The sequence below is a fragment of the Peromyscus leucopus genome, chromosome 12 (assembly GCF_004664715.2).
Source record: "Peromyscus leucopus breed LL Stock chromosome 12, UCI_PerLeu_2.1, whole genome shotgun sequence".
NCBI classification, from domain to species: Eukaryota; Metazoa; Chordata; class Mammalia; order Rodentia; family Cricetidae; genus Peromyscus; species Peromyscus leucopus.
This window is the reverse complement of record NC_051073.1, coordinates 82,421,598-82,436,662: the sequence shown is the minus strand read 5'-3', so window position 1 is coordinate 82,436,662 and position 15,065 is coordinate 82,421,598.

Sequence of the window (15,065 nt, the reverse complement as noted above, 5' to 3'; positions counted from 1 at the left end):
CTTTCTTGGGGTCCTGTTTTCCAGGTAGCCTCCCTGGTGTTGTGAGTAGCAATCCAGTCATCCTTGTTCCACATCTAGTATCCTCCTATGAGTGAGTACATACCATGTTTGTCTTTCTGAGACTGGGTTACCTCACTCTGGATGATTTTTTTCTAGATCCATCCATTTGCCTGCAAACCTTATGATGTCATTGTTTTTCTCTGCTGAGCAGTATTCCATTGATCATATGTGCCACAATTTATTTATCCATTCTTCAGTTGAAAGGCATCTAGATTGTTTCCAGGTTCTGGCTAATACAAACAATGCTGATATGAACATAGCTGAGCAAGTGCCCTTGTGGTATGATTGAGCATTCCTTGGGTATATGCCCAAGAGTGGTATAGCTGGATCTTGGGGGAGATTGATTCCCAATTTTCTAGAAAGCGCCATATTGATTTCCAAAGTGGTTGTACAAGTTTGCATTCCCACCAGCAGTGGAAGAGAGTTCCCCTAGCTCCACATCCTCTCTAACAAAAGGTGTCTTCAGTGTTTTTGATCTTAACCATCCTGACAGGCATAAGGTGGTATCTCAGAGTTGTTTTGATTTGCATTTCCCTGATAATTAGGGATGCTGAGCAATTCCTTAAATGTCTTTCAGCCATTTGAGTTTCCTCTGTTGAGAATTCTCTGTTTAGTTCTATAGTTTATTTGGACTGTTGGGCATTTTGATGTCTAATATCTTGGATTTTTTTTATATATTCTGGATATCAGTCCTCTGTCAGATGTTGGGTTGGTGAAGACCTTTTCCCATTCTGTAGGTTGTTGCTTTGCCTTGTTGATCATATCCTTTGCTCTACAAAAGCTTCTCAATTTTAAGAGGTCTGTGCTACTGGTGTTATATTTAGGGAGTGAACTCCTATGCCAATGCATTCAAGACTACTTCCTACTTTCTCTTCTAGCAGGTTCAAAGTAACTGGATTTATGTTGAGGTCTTTGATACACTTGGACTTAAGGTTTGTGCATGGTGACAGGCATGGATCTATTTGCAATCTTCTACATGTTGACATCCAGGTATGCCAGCACCATTTGTTGAAGATACTTTCTTTTTTCCATTGTACAGTTTTGGCTTCTTTGTCAAAAATTACATGTTCATAGGTGTGGAGATTAATGTCAAGGTCTTCAGTTCAATTCCATTGCTCCACATGTTGGTTTTTATGCCAGCACCAAGCTGGTTTTTTTATTACAGTAGCTCTATAGTAGAGCTTGAAGTCAGGGATCGTGATGCCTCCAGAGGTTGTTTTATTGTACAGGATTCTTTTGGCTATCCTGGGTTTTTAGTTTTGCCATATGAAGCTGAATATTATTCTTTTTAGGTCTGTGAAGAATTGTGTTGGTATTTTGATGGGGATTGCATTGAATCTGTAGATTGCTTTTGGTAAGATTGCCGTTTTTACTATGTTAATCTTGCCTATCCATGAGCATGGAAGATCTTTCCATTTTCTGACATCTTCCTCAATTTCTTTTTTCAGGGACTTAAAGTTCTTGTCATATAGGTCCTTAACTTGCTTGGTTAGTGTTACCACAAGGTATTTTATATCATTTGTGGCTATTGTAAAGGGTGATGTATCTATGTTTTCCTTCTCAACCTGTTTGTCAATTGTATATAGGAGGGCTACTGATTTTTTTTTGAGTTGATCTTGTATCCTGCTATGTTGCTGAAGGTGTTTATAAGCTGCATCAGTTCCTTGGTTGAATCTTTGGGGTCACTCAAGTATACTATGATGTCATTTGTAAATAGGGAAAGCTTGACTGCTTCCTTTCCAATTTATATCCCGTTAATCTTCTTATGTTGTCTTATTGCTCTGGCTAGAACTTCAAATACTATATTGAATAAGTATGGGGAGAGCAGACAGCCTTGCCTCATTCCTGATTTTAGTGGAATCGCTTTGAGTTTCTCTCCATTTAATTTGATGTTGGCTATTGGCTTGCTGTAATTTGCCTTTATTATGTTTAGGTATGTTCCCTGTATTCCTGATTTCTCCAAGACCTTTATCATGAAGGGGTGTTGGATTTTGTCAAATGCCTTTTCTGCATCTTGTGAGATGATCTTGTGGTTTTTTTTCTTTGAGTTTGTTTATATAGTATATTACATTGACGGACTTTTGTATGTTGAACCACCCTTGCATCCCTGGGATGAAGCCTACTTGATCATGGTGGATAATTGTTTTGATGTGTTCTTGGAGTCTGTTTGCCAGTATTTTATTAAGTATTTTTACATCAATGTTCATGAGGGAGATTGGTCTGTAGTTCTCTTTCTTTGTTGAATCCTTGTTTGGTTTAGGAATCAGGGTAATTGTAGCCTCATAGAAGGAGTTTGGTAATGTTCCTTCTGTTTCTATTGTGTGGAACAATTTAAAGAGTATTGGTATTAACTCTTCTTTGAAGATCTGTTAGAATTCTTTGCTGAAACCCTCTGGTCCTGGGCTTTTTTTGGTTGTGAGAATTTTAATGACTGATTCAATTTACTTAGGGGTTATTGGACTATTTAAATAGTTTATCTGGTCATGATTTAACTTAGGTATGTGGTACCTATACAGAAAATTATCCATTTCTTTTAGATTTTCCAGTTTTGTGGAGTAGAGGTTTTTGAAGTATGACCTGATGATTCTCTGGATTTCCTCAATGTCTGTTGTTATGTCCCCCTTTTCATTTCTGATTTTGTTAATTTGGATGCTCTCTCTGTGTGTCTTTTGATTAGTTTGGATAAGGGCTTGTCTATCTTGCTGATTTTCTCAAAGAACCAATTCTTTGTTTCATTAATTTTTTGTATTGTTCTCTTTGTTTCTATCTTATTGATTTCAGCCCTCACTTTGAAAATTTCCTGGCGCCTATTCTTCCTGGGAGACTTTGCTTCTTCTTGTTCTAGAGCTTTCAGGTGTGCTGTTAAGTCACTAGTGTGAGATTTCTCCAACTTCTTTATGTGGGTATTTAGTGGTGTGATTTTTCCCTCTTAGCACTGTTTTCACAGTGTCCCATAAGTTTGGGTATGTGGTGTCTTCATTTTCATTGATCTCTAATTTCTTTCTTTATTTCTTCCTTAACCCATTGGTGATTCAGTTGAGCATTATTTAGTTTCCATGAGATTGTAGGTTTTCTGTAGTTTTTCTTGTTGTTAAAATCTAACTTTAAACCATGGTGGTCTGACAGAACGCAGGAGGTTATTCCAATTGTTTTGTATCTGTTGAGATTTGCTTTGTGGCCAAGTATGTGGTCAATTTTAGAGAAGGTTCCATGGGGTGCTGAGAAGAAGTTATATTCTTTTTTGTTAGGATGGAATGTTCTGTAGATATTGATTAAGTCTATTTGAGACATAACATCAGTTAAGTCCTTTATTTCTCTGTTAAGTTTTGATTTGGGAGATCTGTCCAGTGGTGAAAGTGGGGTGTTGAAGTCTCCCACTATTAATATGTGGGGTTTTATATGTGGTTTAAGCTTTAGTAATGTTTCCTTTACATATGTGGGTGTCCTTGTGTTTGGGGCATAAATGTCCAGAAGTGAAATTCATCTTGGTGGATCTTTCCTGTGATGAGTATGTCATGTCCTTCTTGATCTCTTTTGATTAATTTTAGTTTGAAGTCTATTTTGCTGGCTGTCAGGATGGCTACACCCACTTGTTTCTTAAGACCATTTGATTTGAAAGTCTTTTCCCAGTTTTTTATTCTTAGGTAGTGTCTTCCTTTGAATTTGAGGTGTGTTCCTTGTATGCAGCAGAAAGATGGGTCCTGCTTTCGTATCTGTTCTGTAAGCCTGTGTCTTTTTATAGGTGAATTAAGTCCATTGATATTAAGGGATATTAATGACCAGTGATTGTTCATTCCTGCTCTTTTTTGGTGGTAGTGTGTGTGTACTTCTCTTCTTTGGGGTTTACTGCTGTGACATTATCTATTGCCTGTGTTTGTGAGGGTGTATCTGGCTTCCTTAGGTTGGAATTTTCTTTCTAGTCCTTTCTGTAGGGCTGGGTTTGTGAATAAGTATTGTTTAAATCTGGCTTTGTCTTGGAATGTCTTGTTCACTCCATCTATGATGATTGAAAGTTTTGTTGGGTATATTATTCTAGGCTGGCATCCATGGTCTCTTAGTGTCTGCATTACATATGTCCAGGTCCTCCTGGCTTTCAAAGTCTCCATTGAGAAATCGGGTGCGATTCTGATGGGTATGCCTTTATAAGTCACTTGGCCTTTTTCCTTTGCTGCTCTTAATATTCTTTCTTTATTCTGTACATTTAGTTGTTTAATTATTATGTGACGAGGGGACTTTTTTGGGGGTGTCTAGTCTGTTTGGTGTTCTATAGGCTTCTTGTATCTTCATAGGCATTTCCTTCTTTAAGTTGGGAAAGTTTTCTTCTATGATCTTGTTGAATATATTTTCTGTGCCTCTGAGTTGGTATTCTTCTCCTTCTTCTATCCCTATTATTCTTAAGTTTGGTCTTTTCATGGTGTCCCAAATTTCTTGGACATTTTGGCTCATGACTTTGTTGGCTTTAGTGTTTTCTTTGACTGATGAATCTCTTTCTTCTACCGTATCTTCAACACCAGAGATCCTCTCTTCCATCTCTTGCATTCTGTTGGTTATACTTGCATCTGAAGTTCCAGCATTCCCTCTGTTTGTGTCTTCTTCATTATTTCTATTTCCCTTTTCAGGTCTTGGAATGTTTCCTTCATCTGTTTCATTGCTTTTTCATGATTTTTTTCAGGACTTTATCATTTTCTTCTGCTTTATTTGTTCTTTCCTCTAGTTTTTTTATAGTGTTCTTCCCATTTTTTGTTTGTCTTTTTCCCAATTTCATTTGTGATTCCTTCTATAGAAGCCTCTACCTTCTTCATGATGTTATTCATAAGGCTGTTTTCTTCTGCCTCTTCCAATTTTTGATGTTCAGGTCTAGATGTTGGAGGCAGGCTAGGTTCTGATGATGCTGTATTGCTCTTCATTTTGTTGTATGTACTTCTGCCTTGATGTCTGCCCATCTCCTTGTGGTTCATTCTTGGTCTTATCGTACTTGGTCCAGACAGAGCTGACAGATTCAGGAAGTCTCTCTCTCTCTCTCTCTCTCTCTCTCTCTCTCTCTCTCTCTCTCTTTCAGATGGGAGCTCCCTTGTCTAGATGGGAAGTTTCCCACCTGTGGTTCTTGGTCTGGTTTTATGTCCTGTTTGCCATGTCTTTGTAGGTCTTGTCTTTGGCTTCATTTTTACCATCCTCTTTCTGTCTCTTGTACTTTCTGTGTAACTTGTGTTAGTATTCTGACACACCCCTTGTAAACTCGCCCCTTGGAGACTTGCCCAGCCTCTTGATGTAAAGTCCCCTTTCAAAAAGAGAACTGTCCTCCCCACCCCCTCTCCATTCCCATGAGGTGTGCACACCTGACTTCTTTCCCTGCCTTTCTTTCTGCCTCCCTCTTTCCCTATCTTTCTCTTCATCTCTCTATTATAATAAACTTATCTCCACGTGGATGCAGAGCCTGGCTGTGAGGGACCGACTGTTCACTTGCCTCCACCTGCTGCTTTATCTGCCCGGCATGTTTTCCCTGCATGCATGGGATACCCTGGCCCAGCCAGTTGGGGCCTCCCACGTGCAATATCATAACATTGATACCGTGACATCAGGATGCTCTCCCTCTGTTTTCTCCTGCCCACTGGCAGTCTGAGAAACTCTGGGACCCTTTACCAGACTCTTCACCCTCTCAGTAAGATCCTCCTGCTGGGCAATGGTGGCACATGCCTTTAATCCCAGCACTCAGGAGGCAGAGGCAAGTGAATCTCTGTGAGTTCTAGGCTAGCCTGGGCTACAGAGTGAGTTCCAGGAAAAGGCACAAAAGCTACACAGAGAAACCCTGTCTCCAAAAACCAAAAAAAAAAAAAAAAAGATCCTCCCTTCCCTTCTGGGCATTTCCCACAACAGAGGATTTACTCATCTCTAGGGCACCACGTGTCTTTTGGGCTTTAAGCTCTTTGGCCCCTGTCCCTATGAGATGGCATATGGAGACAGTATGTGCCCACTTAATTCCTCAGCCTATAGCCTTTGTATGATAGCTCACTGGCTATCTTGTGCTTATCCTCACTGACACTCTGGGACGTTGGAGGTCAGTTCGCAGGACCTTGTACCTCACTGTTGAAAATGTGCCTACCCTCTCCTATCTCCCCTATGTTCCTCCTCTTGTCTCTGCTAAGCAGTTGCATCATCACCTGTCACCAAGTTTCTTTCCGTGACATGTAAAATTGACCACCAGGCAAAGTTCGTTCTCTTTGCCAGTCCCTTGCCTCTAATTCCTCTTCTTGTCTGTAATTTTATCTCTTAAATCTTTTCTCTCTGTTGATTAACTCTGTTACCAGAACCTCATCTAACTGTTCCACGCACTTTGGCACATAGCCCTGAGCCTTGCCCCACTGGCTGCTGAGCAAAAGGTGTAGCAGACTAGCCACAGAAATGTCTGGTCATTTGACTGTATTTCTACCGATACTGCTGCTGCCGCCACTACTGCTGCTGCTGCAGCTCATGGTATTGGGTCAAGCCAGACAGAGCATAGCTGCCTGCCCCCGCCACTGTCACCCACCCATGGCTTGGGTTCATTCCTCTGCTGCTACTCGCACCTCGCTGTAGCGCCAGGGTGGGGGTCCCTCTCTCCTGCCAGGCTGCACTGCTACTCCGTTTCCTGGCTTGTGCATTCTTTAAAGTTGCCCCTCATTCCTCTCCTCTGCAGCTGCCTGGTCCCTTCACCTTTATGCTTTTGTCTCATATTGCTCTGTCTGTGTCTGTTCCTCGTTTCCTGCCTTCTCTCTCCTGCCGCTGCCACCACCACAGCTAGGGTTGAGCTGCATAGAGCCAAGCTCCTCCCCTCTCTGCCATCCCACCTTCCTGCTGCTGCTGCTGCTGCTGATGATGATGATGATGATGCTGGGGCTTGGGAGATGGCCACATAAACGTGTTCCTGACTGACTTTTAAATACTTCAGTTTATCTGTTCCTTATTTGTTCACTTTGTCTTGAAAAAAAAAAAAACATGACCATGTGGTCAGGCAGACACCATCTTTACTAAGGTCAAGACACGCAGGTCAGGTGACCTCATCTGCTGTGTGTAACTCCCGGTTTCCCCCTTCCCACTTCATCCCTTGTCAGCATGAAGCAGCCTCAAGAATTCAGTGCCCTTGTCTCCCCACTTGCTAACTTGCTATCCATAACTCACCTTTTTATAATAATCAAAATGGAAGAATATTAGTATTCTGACTAGCCCCCTGGAAACCCATCCCTTGGAGACCTGCCCAGTGTCCTAATGTAAAGTCCCTTTTAAAAAAGAGAACTGCCCCCACCCCCATTGCCATGAGATGGGCACCCTCAACCCCTCTCCTACCCCCCATCTCCCTCTCTCTTTCTTTCTGCCTGCCTCTTTCCTTATCTTTCTCTTTATATCTCTATTATAATAAACTTATCTCCATGTGGATGCAGTGCCTGGCTGTGAGTAACTGACTGTTTATGTGCCACTGCTTGCTGTTGTATCTGACAGGCAGGTTTTCCCTGCACTTGTGGGATACCCTGGGCTGGCCAGCTGGGGTCCCCTGCATGCAATATCATTACAAATTGGTTTATTTGGGGGCAAATGAACTGATGAACAGTATGGGTAATAAGAATATCAAACCTAATAGCCTTCTAAGCTGTGTTCTAAAGAATTTTGGTAAAAATTTACCCCCTATAGTTAAGAAGGATTATGATTACCCTATCACCAAGAATTGCCTTTGAACATTCTGTGAAGTTGAATGGCCCACATTCAGGGTTGACTGGCCCTCCCAGGGTACTTTTGATGCTCAGATAGCCTGGTCAGTGCTAAACATCACCCTTGGTAATTCTGCCCAACCAGATCAGACTGAATACATCTTGCTGAAGCAACTTTCAATCTACCCCACTAGATGGTCTGTATGATCCATAATGAGCCAGGTGACCAAACCCTGGTTGTCTGCAGATAGGCCTTTTGAAGGCCTGTAGCAGAGACCAATAAGCTTCCTCAGAAGACTGCTCTAAAGGACTCACAGGAGCAAGAACCTCTTCTCCCTCTGTATAACCATCTTAAAACCTCTTCTTCCCTCCTCACCTCAACCTCCACCTTTGCAACCCCAGTCCTCACCACCAAAGCTTCACTCTGCCCCTGTCTGCACCTTCCCTATCCCATCATCTAATTCTTCCCTACCTCTACCTATGGTTCCCCAAACTTTCCCCTACCTCCCTCTGTCTTTTCTCCTCCCCACACATACTAGGAAGTCCCATTTGGCCCTCCAAACTCATTCTGGCTCGAGAGTGGCACTTCCCTCAGTCCTCCACTCCTCTGTGGCCATTTGCTAACAATCACTGCCTGTATGTTCCTTTTCCACCATAGATCTCTACAATTGGAAGAACCAGAACGCCCCCTTCAGCACTAGCCCCAATTCCTTAATTTCTCTAATTGATTCTTTCCCAATCATCTCCCCACATGGGACAACTGTCAGCAGATGCAACACACCCTCTTCACTACCAAAGAAAAGAAATGAATTCTCATGAAAGCAACTGAAGAACCCACCAAAATACCTTCCAGCTTCAGTGGCTAATGACCACAGGGCAGAGGCAATTGACTGTGCTTTGCCAAGACTGTAGCACAGAGAAAGGTAGGAAGTCACTCAGTGAATAGCACCAGGTTCTGCTAGAAGGGATGAAACAGGCTGCCCAGAAGCCCACTAATCTATCTAAGGTAACAGATGTGAAATAGGGCCCAGATGAATCACCTTCAGTTTTCCTGGAGTGCCTCCTGGATGCCTATTGGTTATACACTCCTAGAGACCCAGAGAACCTGGAAAACCTCAAAATTATTTAACCTAGCCTTTGTAGAAATAACCTGACATATGTAGAAAGATACAAAAGATGAATAGATTTGCAGGAAAGAATGGGTCAGAACAATTAGAGATATCCCAGAAAGTGTTTGATGGCAGAAATGGCAAAGAAGGTCTTCTGATAAAGAAGATGGTGCATGCCACTGTGGCTGCACTACAAGCCCCAGCCACTCTCAAGCTCCATGCACTCCATGATAAAAAGGGGAAATCTTTACAAAATGACCAATGTGTTTATTGCAAAGAAATAGGTCACTAGAAAAAAAAATGAATGTCCACACTGGAAACAGGTAGCCCCCCAACCCAAGCCAATCCTAGCTATGGAGGATTTGCAAGTTCACGTCTCCATAGAACTAGGTGAACAAGGCTCCTGTACTACTGAATGAGTAGCCCCTATGTCCACCAGAACCAACCAGTAAAATTTCTGGTGGACATAGGGGCTGCTCATTCAGTAGTACAGGAGCCCTTAAGACCCCTTCCAACCAAACAATGGAAGTACAGGGGGCAACAGGGGATGGCAAAGAATGCAAATGGACCACTGACTAGACTGTTAATCTAGGACTGTTAATCTGTGACTCATTCTTTTATTGGTATTCCCAAAAGTCCGTACCCTTTATTGGGGCACGACCTCTTAGACAAGCTTCAGAAAATTATCATTCTTAGGAGACTCTCCTAGGTTGCAACTGGGAGGCCATGCTAAGGTTTTAAGTATAACCTGCGCCATAAAAGGAATATCTGCTCCTCCAAAATCCAATTCATTTCCTAGAAGGGGAACAGAAAAAGTTACTGATCAAGGAAATTCAGCCTCTTTACTCCAAATGCTACCAGAGTTAACCACTTTTGCATGATCAATGGCAGCTATTCTCAACCAGGCTGAGCACTACCTGTGTTCTACTCTCAGATGTGCTAGACCTCACATTTCACTGTCATCATCAGCAGATTTGGTGAGACAATTGGGATTTCTTAAAGGGAGAAATTAGATAAAATAGAGAATTTTTTCCTATGTTAAAAATGGGAAACAATATCATGATGGATGGAGTTAGGTCTCTGTATGATTACACATTAGACAGTTTAAAAATGGAACAATTAAATGAGGGGATAATTAACTTAGCTTTGATTTATATAATGTTAATTGTAATCATTATTGGCTTGATAATTCTGCTTTATAGCTAAAAATGTTGGTTGATATGAGTGCCAAGATACAGCAAGCCTTTGAAAAAGCTACTATTGATAATAAGCAAACCTTAGAAACAGTTACTATTCAAAAGATACAAGCCTTAGAAATGGTTACTAGCAATAATGTGCAAGCCTTACGAACAATTACTAAGGAGATTAATACAATTTTGACCAATTGGATGAAAGCTCTAGAAATATTTACTGCTAAAGCGAGCAAAAAGGTGACTGATCATATGAAAACATTAGAAAAACTTACTATTCAAAAGTTAAAAGCCTTAAAAAACTTATTAAAACAGATAATAGAGATATTCAGACACAGATAGAGGAATTTAAAGGAGAACCAACCTCACCATTACATTATAAAATTCGAGAGGAACAGCCCAATGTTATCAAACAACCAATATTAATTGCTCCAGTCACCATAGAAGAACAACTGCCAAATGACAGATATCCCCAAGGCTATGAACACACTCAATGGACTCCTGTGGAAATGTTAGATTTGAGAAGATTTAAGGAAGTGATAGTCTCATATGGTATGCATTCACCTTTTGTTAAGCAGATGTTCAACTCATAGTCAACTAGTAACAGAATTGTCCCACAAAACTGGAAAGACTTGGTTACAGCAGTATTGTAACCTGGTCCTCAATTGCAGTGGAAGACTTGGTGGAAAGATGAGGCTCAAACCATTGAACAATGAGATGGGGCTAGAGGTATTGAAATCTCCCATGGCCAATTTCTTGGAGGAGGTGATTATGTGGATATACAAAGACAATCTAGCTGGGCGGTGGTGGTGCACGCCTTTAATCTCAGCACTCGGGAGGCAGGGGCAGGTGGATCTCTGTGAGTTTGAGGCCAGACTAGTCTTTAAAGCGAGTTCCAGGAAAGGCGCAAAGCTACACAGAGAAACCCTGTCTCAAAAAACAAACAAAGACAATCTATATATGATGAATATACCCTGGCTTTATGCTGTGTAGTAGCTTTGAATGCTTGGAACAGAGTTGAAGAAGTTAGAAAAAGAATTGAGTCATATACTAAAGTTATACAGGGTCCAAAAGAAACCTTCCCTGATTTTTTTTTACAAAGGTTTCCTTCAGCTGTAAATATAATGATACCTAATTCAGAATCTAGACACTAATTCTCAATGCAAAATGGCAATTAGACCACTGAAGGTAAGATCAGTACCCTTGGAGAAATGGACCTCCAATACAGTCAATATTGAATATCATAACCATGATAATGCTTAGATAGGAAAGATGACTTCCAAAGGCTTGAAAAAAAAATCAAAATTTCAGGTGTTTTAATTGTGGCAAAAAGGTCATCTAAAAAGGGATTGTAGACAGGGCATTCCTGGAAACAATATTTTTTCTAGGAATAATCCAAACAGAAGGCCCTTGCCTTCTGGAGCATGCAGAAGGTGCATTAAAGGCCAGCATTGAACCAATGAATTCACATCAACAAGGGACAAAAAGCTATTTTTTGTCCCTTTGCTATTGGAAAACACCTTGGGAGGCCTCTCCCAGGCCCCCATATCAAAGTGGTTCAGTCATTCCCTATCATCATGAGGGAACCTCCTCCCCAGAGTAATAAAATGACCTAATGCCTATTGTAACAAATCATTCTGCTCTGAATGATAGAACAACTTTAGAAGATAAAACAAAATTTCAGGAGAAACCATAAAGCAAATATTTTGGCAGACTTCTATAAATGATCAAAGACCAAAGCTAAAGGTACAAATAAATGATATTATAATCAAAGGCCCTGTAGACACAGGGGCAGATGTAACAAAAATTGCACCAGAATCTTAGGCATCCAAATTGGCCAATTGTTCAGCTTTTATAGATTGGAACTTTATCTCAGGTCAAACAAAGTATAAGATGTGTTGAATATATAGGGCCAAAAGGACAGAGAGGTAAATTAAAGCCATATGTAGCTAATATAGCAATGAATTTATGGGGATATGATTTTTTACAGCAATGGAATACCCAGATTAACATTCCTCAAATCTCAGAAACAAAGCATAAACTAATGTATGCTTCTAGGAAAAATATTAAAAGGTATTATATGGAACAGTCACCACCAGGCGGTGGTGGCACACACCTTTAATTCCAGCACTTGAGAGGCAGAGCCAGGTTGATCTCTGTGAGTTTGAGGTCAGCTTGCTCTACAGAGTGATATCTTGGACAGGCACCAAAACTACACAGAGAAACCCTGTCTCAAAAAAACAAAAAAAAAAAAAAAACAACCAGTCACCAACCATACATGGTGTACAAAAACAGGGCCCAACAGCTGCTTATTTTTTAAAGGTACCAAAATCCCTACATTTAAAATGGTTGACTGAAAAATTTGTCTGGGTGGAACAATGGCCTTTGGCATCAGAAAAATTACAGGCCTTAGAACAACTGATGCCAAAGGTCATCTACATTGTCTTTGTTTTTTGAGACAGGGTTTCTCTATGCAGCTAAATTCTCACCATACCAAGGAATTGAACAGTCCTTGGAATTCTCCCATATTTGTAATTAAAAAGAAATCTGAAAAATGGAGAATGGTAGAAAGTGATATGGCTGGGCAGAGAGAGGAATATAATGCAGGCAGAGACAGGAGCTTGCCCCCATTTCAGTCTGAGAAGTCATGGAGGTAAGAGGTAACTGTGGTTGCTCCTTTATTTCTTTTATTTTTCAGCATTTACCCTGGTATCTGGCTCTGGGTTTTTATTATGAAGACCAATTAGAATTAGTGCTACAGATATGGGAGGGTTTTGTAGATGCATCCATTGGGAATTAGTTAGACATTGAATTTTTGTTGATTGTGGTTTTTTGTGGTGGTCTTCATCTGTTGCAAAGAGAAGTTTCTCTAATGAGAGATAAAGACTACACTTCTCTGTGGTATAAGAGCAAATGTTTATGGATTGTTGTTAGGTATTATGCTGATTTAGTACATTAGTGGTTGTAGGTTCTTCTCAATATCCATGACTTTACTAGCTCTGGGTAGTTAGCTAGGTTTCCAGTACCAGACTTGGTATCCCCTGGTTGAGTAGGTCTTAAGTCCAATTAGAGAATAGTTGGTTGCCACCATGGTTATGTGTACCACTACTGCACCCTTACAGTTATAGTGTCATGTTGTTTGTTTATGTGGTTGATAGACATCATAGCTAAGTAAGACTGTTGGTTGTCTTTTTTCCTTTGGAAGTTTCCATGGTGGCTGTACTGGATGGTTTGTGTGTCAACTTGACATAAGCAAGAGTCATCATAGAGAAAAGAGCCATAGTTGCAGAAATGCCTCCATGAGATACAGCTGTAAAGCATTTTCTCAATTAGTGACCAATGGAGGAAGGCCTAGCCCATCATCGGTGGTTCCATCCCTGGGCTTGTGGTCCTGGGTTCTATAAAAAATCAGGATGAGCAAGCCTGTAAGCAGCACCTCTCCATGGCTTCTGCATCAGGTCCTTCCTCCAGGATCCTGTCCTGTTTGAGTTTCTGTCTGGACTTCCTTCAATAATGAACATTAATATGGAAATATAAGCCAAATAAACTGATTTGCCTTCTGATTGTGGTGTTTTGTCACATCAATAGAAATTCTAACTAAGGCAGTGCCTCCTGGTATGCCAAAAGCTAGTCCTCATGGAAGGAGCTTACAGGTCAGTTCCAGCCCAGAAGTCTCTGGCCAAGCCATTTGTGAAGTACATGGTATGGTCTGCAATAGGCACATACCTTCCACCTCTGCAGGGCGATCAAGGGCAACTATAATAGGTTGTATGTTTGGGAGACTTTTAGATAGCTCTGGCCAACATCTTAAAAGAGAGTTTCTCATTTCAGGTATAGGAATTTGGTTAGGTGGGCTTTGGGTCCTGGAGGGACTGCCATCAGTCAACATGAGAAAAGTTCACTAAAGCTATGTGTGTTTATTTGTACACTGAGTTACACACAGTTTTAGTTATAGTTTTGAGGTAAATAGTGAATAGTGTGATTTCTTGTGTTTTTTAGTCATCCATGTTATGATTTTGCCTATCTGCCTACTTCTCCTGATTGCGTCCCTCCCGTTTCCTGAGGAGCCTGTCTTCCCCACTTCTCCTCTTGATCAATTATATCCTACTATCTTTCTGTCTTCGTCTATATTAATTCACCTCAAAGAGCCCCCACCATCTTATTTTGATATCCCCCTTTATCCTCTTCCAAGCTTCTTCTGTACTATCCTCCCTCCCCGTTACCATGGAGCACTCTCAGTTTTCCATTTCCATTATTAGATTACTTTTACCTTGCTGTTCCCCTCTCTATTGCTCTCCCTCCCCCATCCCGGCAAAGGTCCCCTCTTACTTTCCTGGTTTCTGTAGTTTCTGTACTAACAGCTAAATACTTACATCTGAAGATTATGAGCTAGAAGCCTCCATTAAGAGGGGACATGTGAAAAAAAAAATTAAAAAATAAAAGAGGGGAATGTGATTTTTTAAAGGAGTGGACTTTTGAGAATTATCCATACCGATTTCCATAGTGGTTGTAGCAGTTTGCAATCCCATCAACAATGAATGTGGCTTTCTATTTCCTGGCATCCCTTTTCTAGCATTTGTTGTTGGTTATTCTATTGATCTTTGCCATTCTGGCTGAATAAAATGGAATCTCAATATTGTTTTGATATGTATTCCTCTAATCACTAGAGATGATGAACATTTTTTTGAGATACTTCTTAGCCACTCATTTAAATTTTTTTATTTTATTTTTATCTTATTTGTATTGGTGTTTTGCCTGCATGTATAATTTGTGTGAGTGTGTCAGATCCCCTGGAACTGGAGTTACAGACAGAGCTGCCATGTGGGTGCCAGGAATTGAACCCAGATCATCTGGAAGAACAGCCAATGATATGAATTGCTGATCCACCTCTCCAACACCATTCTTTTTATTTTTATTTCATTAAAACCTTACTCAGGTCCCAGGCCCATTTCTTCAATGGATCACTGGGGTTTTTTGTTTGTTTGTTTTGACTTTTTGTCTTTTGGTGTACTTTTTAAAAAATTTTT